This window comes from Thamnophis sirtalis, unplaced genomic scaffold (assembly GCF_051295495.1).
Source record: "Thamnophis sirtalis isolate CommonGarterSnake01/CBP01778 unplaced genomic scaffold, rThaSir2_p1.2 scaffold_4, whole genome shotgun sequence".
Classification (NCBI taxonomy): Eukaryota; Metazoa; Chordata; class Lepidosauria; order Squamata; family Natricidae; genus Thamnophis; species Thamnophis sirtalis.
The window spans coordinates 85,024,447-85,030,446 of record NW_028261384.1 but is presented as its reverse complement, the minus strand read 5'-3'; the positions used below and the strand labels follow the sequence as shown (position 1 = coordinate 85,030,446).

The window sequence follows — 6,000 nt, the reverse complement described above, 5'->3', positions numbered from 1 at the left end:
TTCAGAAAAGCTGGCAAAGTATGTGGAGCGAAGCAAGACATGTTACTTGTAATTTGTGCATAGAAGTGAAACTCTCTGGAACTCAGGGTGAAGCAAAACGCAAAAGAAAGAGGTTCCATGATGAAGGTGCAACAGAAGCAGATTTTTAAAAACAAGATGAAATGGATGAATTCCTTGAGGAAGTATGTTTCAGAAAGTGTGTCTTCTATGTAATATTGGATAATGTTATTGGTGGAATGACTCTTCATTTCAATGCTGCAGTGAACATTTCTGAGAAGTTCAGCTTCCTCTGGAAGTACTTATCAATTCCTCAAGATGAACTGAAAGAAATATATATATATATATATATATATATATATATATATATATATATATATATATATATATATATATATATATATATATATATATATATATATATATATATATATATATATATATATATATATATATATATATATATATATATGCTGGAAAGACTCTTTCCGAATATATGTATCTGCCTCTGTATTGTTAACAATTCCTACCACTCTCACCTCTGCAGAGCGCTTTCAGCTAACTAAAGCTGATAAAAAACTAAGATTGACTATGTTACAGGGCGACTTGGCAAGTCACCCTGTACATGGTAATTTGGCAAGAATCAATATTGAGTCTGATCTTGCAAAAACTTTTGATTTTGATGATATGATTTGCAATTTTGCCAGGAAAAAGGTTAGGAAAGCACCTTTGTTTAGCAACATATAAATGCCATTAAATCTCAATTATAATAACTATTATGAGCTTATAATCAATATAGTATTAAATTCATTGCTTATGTAAATTTTTGATTATTGTTTATATACTGTGTATTGTTTTTATGATCTTTTACTGAACCACCTATCCTCTTTTTAATATATTTGCAAATAAGTTTGAATATAATTAATAAATGTACAATTATGACATTATTGGTTTATATGTCCATGTGTAGGTGAGGAAATCCACATTAGTCTTGTTCCAGCGCTTAATAATCCTCCAGCGGCTCTTAGTACGGGACACGCGTAAGTCCTCGAAAAGCGAGGAAGGGGCGGGATCACAATGGCATTTCCCCCACCCCATTCCTTACCAATAGATATTGGAAGGTAGACACGGCGCTTCGATACTGAAGGTAATAGGCGCATTTGATAACGGATAATGAATGTACCTAATCATGAATTTAGTCGCCGCCGGTACTTTTGTGGGGTTTTTTGTACACTGTTCAGAGTGTTTCGGCATTCACCCTATTCGCTGTATGAAATAGTATTTTTTGTATGTGTTCGACCTATCTCAAAAAAGGAGAAGGCAGAAGCGTGTTACTATTCCTACTCAATATCGTTGGTTCACTTTCTGCACTTGAAGCTGCCCTCCTCAATCTCAAGAGTGGGAGGAAGCAGCTACTGAAACGGAAGCCTAGTTCACGCTAAGCGTTTTCCATTTTTGAAGCTCTACGTGCACGATGACGTAAGAGATGCGCCTGCGCTAAACGCGACCGCTGACAGCTCACTTCCGGGTTTCCCCTTTGAGTTTCGTCGGGGTCGCGCCGCGAAGCTGGTGAGATCCCTCCCCCCTCCCCCTAAGCCCCGCCCCTGGTGGGGGAAGGAGTCGGCAGGGAGAGTCTGAGGAAGGAAGGCGAAGTGGCGTTGAAGGAACGCAAGCGGGGAAAGATTTGGGGAGGAAACCTGTAGGAAGGTGTGGGAAAGAAGGTTAAAAGGTAGGTTGCGGGAAAGCATCGTTCCTTGGCGGGGGGGAGGGAAGATCACAATCGGGATAGCGCTCTGCCGGTTACTTAGCCTGGTGACAGGAGAGACAAATACTCGTTTCCTTGATTTGTCCCGATGACAACCGGCAGCTTTCTTAGAGACATTCCAGGAATCTGATCCTTGTCTTCCCTGCCTTCTCTTAGTTTTGCTAAGTGTAATCAGTTTTTCTAATCTGTCATCCTCTTGAATCGTTGACAAGGACTGTGAAATTAAGGGGGGGGGGGAATTCAGAAGAAGTTGTCCTCTCTCATTCTTCAGCTCTCATAACTATATTACTACTGAAAAGAACGCTGCTTTAATAAATCAGTCTTGTCTTCATTTTTGTTCCTTATAGTCCTATCTATGTTTTTGGTTGTGCTCCTCACTAGGATTAATTTTCTATTTATTTTTCTTGTATGTGGCCAGGTTTATCTGTTTTTGAGCTCAAAAGAAACATCAACTGCAAGTTCATTAAGTAAGTGGGTTTTTATTGGTTTAATAATACTAGACATTTCACATTCCATCTTTATTTCATATTTTATGTCTTTTAACTCTTCTTTAAATTAATAAAGTGCTGTTGTCTGCATATCTCAAAATATTTCAACCCCTATTTTGATTGTGTCATCACTTCCAGTCCTGGCAGCCATATAATATATTCGTTCTGTAAATATGAAAATATGAAGATAATACGATTCATGATTCTTCTTCTCCATGATTCTTGACTGAACCCTTGGACAGATCTAACATCCCAAGGTCAAACACTGGAAAACTTTGAGGCACTCAGATCATCTCGAAACAAAATTAATGCAGCTAATTGGAGGACAATGAATTGAGGGAGGCTCAGGGAGAAAACGGCGATTTATCTAGGCTGTTTTCATGTGAAAACTTTAAAACTGGCTTTGTACTTCTGTACCTATGTGGAATTATCAGCGAAGTTAATTCTTTGGAAAAACAATGTCCCAGGAGTTTCTTTTGCTGGTTAACCCAAAGGTTGATACTATAATAGGGCAAGATAAATGAAGATCCAGGGCTATGGAAATGAACGCTTAAATATATTTTATGTTGTTTCAGTTTTTGTTTTGTTTTATGTGTATATTTTAAAATGAACTATTTACTTGTTCCAGAGATCTTGATATCTTGAGAACATTTTAATCACTGTGGCCATGACTCAGTGACTTGCAGTCAGGCGAGGCAGGGCCACACCACTGTCATCATGAAAAAAAATGTAAAAGGAAAAAGGCTGAGGTAGTTGCTGCCAGAGTCACAGTGGATAACTCTGCTTAGTGCTTAACTCTTTAAAAAAGCCGCTTAAAAAGTGCCCTCTACAGGAGGAGGCGGGAGAACCACGTGCCTCATTTAGTCTGACTTTATCATCATTCGAGCAGAATTAAGCAAGGGTTAAAAGCCGAAAAATTCCTTATGTAGATGAGACACGTGGTTCTCTTGCCTCCTCCTGTAGAGGGCATTTTTAGAGGCTTTTTTAAACAGTTAAGCAGAGTCATCCATTGGGGACTCTGGCAGCAACTAACCCAGCCTGACCTCCGCAGCTCTTGCCTTTTTTTTTTTTACATTTTTACATTTTCATCATGGCAGACAAGAGCAGAGTTGAAATCCTCTGTGAAACAGCTGGAAAAGGTCTGTGGGTTGGAGGGAAGGAGGAATTCAAAATTAATGTAATGTGTAAGTAATTGTATTATTGTAAGTAATTTGTGTGTGTGTGTGTGTGTTTTACCCGCCTCTGCTGGCGGGCTGGCACTTTTTTTTAATATCGGACATAACAGCAGGGCGGATTTTGCCCGCTTTCAAGAAAGCACTTTCTTGAAAGTGGGCAAAAGCTGCTCTGCCGCTATATCCGACATAGAGGCGTCCCTTTTCTTTGTTTTGACTCCACCCTCTCAATTTTCCCCAAGCACCCATCAAAAAGATCTTTTATATTTCTCTTTGTTGGACATAATCTTCTGCTTCAATTTTCCTTATGCTACTTTGTCTGTTTTTTATTTCCCTCCATTTCTACCACTTCATTATCTTGCCCTCCTCCTTCTTTGCTTTCTTCTTTAGATATCTGCTTCTCTGGATTCAGAATTCTATTTAGGTTTGATTTTAACAATTTATGCATATTTTTTATAATTTCACATAGTTCTTCAAATTCCCAGCTTTCCATGATGTCCAGTTCCAAAGTTACAGTTAGTTATTCAGTTCTTATTTTAGAGTTCTGATCCACCTTAAATTGATTATCTACTCAGCTGCTGTGGGGAAAAGCGACGGGAGCATCTTGGTCTTTTATTCTTCCTTAATGTCGTGTTACAAACTTGCAGTTAGTTATACAAGTCTTATTTCGAGCTTCTGGTCCACCTTAAATTTAGTTAATTCAACTACTGTGAGACCGGAAGAGAAGCTGAAGCCATCTTAATCTTTTGCAAAAAAACACCCAACCTTTGTATTTCCCAGTTCTTGGCTTTGTTATTATTTCCTTTCCTTACCATTCCCCATCTCTTGTTGGTCATAGCTCCTCAAAATATATTAATTGGAACAAACTTGCATATAGCCAAAATTTGGGTCTTCGCCTCCTTCTTTTTCAAGTTTTGATTTACGGCAGTTGGTTAATTAGAATTTCTCCACAGTCAAGATTAGGTTATCAGTTGTCAATGAGGAGATATTGCTTTTTTCTTGATCTTTCTCCCACATTTCATCTCTGATTAATTGGAATTACTTAAGATATGTTAGTTTAAAAAACACTTTGACGAAATAAATCTTCACACTCCTAGACTCCTAAAAACACAATCTTTTCAAGTCGGAAGCCAAATTTAGAGTTAATATTTGAGTGGGTTTGTCACTTCTCTGCTTTCTCCCTTTCTGTCTGAATTGTTTCAAACAAATGGCTTGGGGGGAGGCTAGTGTTTCAAACCTCCCCCACTTTCTTTTCTTTCTTTCTTTCTTTAAAAAAAAATCCCGATCTGACCATCAATATTATTTATGCTCTCAAGATTCTTTGCTTTTTAAAGGTTTGATTTATAGCGTGGGTTAGATTAATTTTCTTACCAGTCTTTCATCTCTTACTCACCCTCCTGTTCATTAGCTTTGACTGCAAGTCAGCTTCTTATCAGCCATGTTGCCATGCTGCCGCCCCCACTCCGATTCAGAAGGCAAATCTCCGACCTGCAAGGGACCTGTTGCCTCCCCTTAGGTCTGATGAGACGCTGCCCCTTCTTTGCCCCCTCCCCCTCCAGGGGGTTCTGATCCAAAAAAGGATCCCCGGAGTTGGTTTGTCAGACAGGGTTCATGTGGGACATTCCAGAGCTCACATCCCCTATGTCCAGCTGGAAAACTTCCTGTTGAATCACTTTTTTGCGTGCTTTGTGCATGCTATGCCATCAAAACATTTTTTAAGGTAGGAAAATAATTTGACATATTGAAGGAAACAGTGCAACTCAGAATATATGCAAGTATTCCACAGAAGATCTAGCTATCTATGTCTTCTAAACAGGATGGGCATAGAGTCACTTGGAGCACTATGCCTCTTAGTATCAGTTGCTATGGAACAGAAGTTACTGGCATATTCTGCTTTTGAGCTTTCCTAGGAATGCTGGTCTAGGCCTCAGACCTGGTCTGTCAGGGCTCTTGTTATGTACACTGAATGGCTCATTTTTCCCTTTCATACATGACTAAATAGGAAATTTGGAAGTAAGTAGATCACAATCAGTGAAGGAAGTTTCCTTTAAAAATGTCATTTTTCCAGTTTAAAATTGGAAAAAACTCTGCCATTTATCAGTGGGTCATTATCACGGATGTGTCATGAGACACTGCCAGTATTCATGCTGCAATGCCTTCCCTAATAATCCACACCCACCTGTCATAGTTTATGCCCCCCAAATCCTATAGCTGGCATGGGAATGGCTTGTCTTTATGTTTTTTTTACATAAGAGGTCTTTCCAATATCAATTGCTAAGAAAGAAGAGCAAAAAGCTACTATTATATTCATTGTCTCTTTGAAGACTTTCCACTGGCATGTGGTTAGCCAATGAAGGAATCAAATGTGAGAGTAGAAGGGCCTTTCCTCTGAAACATTCCAGATTTTCCTTTTGTTTCCCCTGCGAGGTTAGTGTGGGAAGAGTTAAAAATATTGAGTACTTTGAGAAATCTTGACATGCCATTATTTTAGAGAAGGAAAGAGGCCATTTTTCTACAAAATATACAATTGAATCATTGCTTTGTGTAGCAAGAACTATATCAGGACTTTTCCTCCAGA

At 38.7% G+C, this 6,000-nt stretch overlaps 1 protein-coding gene across 4 annotated transcripts in view; it reads left to right on the top strand.

Annotated features, from left to right (window-relative positions):
• The first annotated feature begins 1,608 nt into the window (after positions 1 to 1,608).
• PLEKHM1 (pleckstrin homology and RUN domain containing M1) overlaps positions 1,609 to 6,000 on the top strand; it is a 49,941-nt gene continuing 45,549 nt past the window's right edge. For all 4 annotated transcript variants that reach the window (XM_087713247.1, XM_087713248.1, XM_087713250.1 and 1 more), the window contains exons 1-2: positions 1,609 to 1,726; positions 2,181 to 2,229. The gene's annotated coding sequence lies outside the window, so the exon portion shown is untranslated. The remainder of the gene's footprint in view (positions 1,727 to 2,180; positions 2,230 to 6,000) is intronic.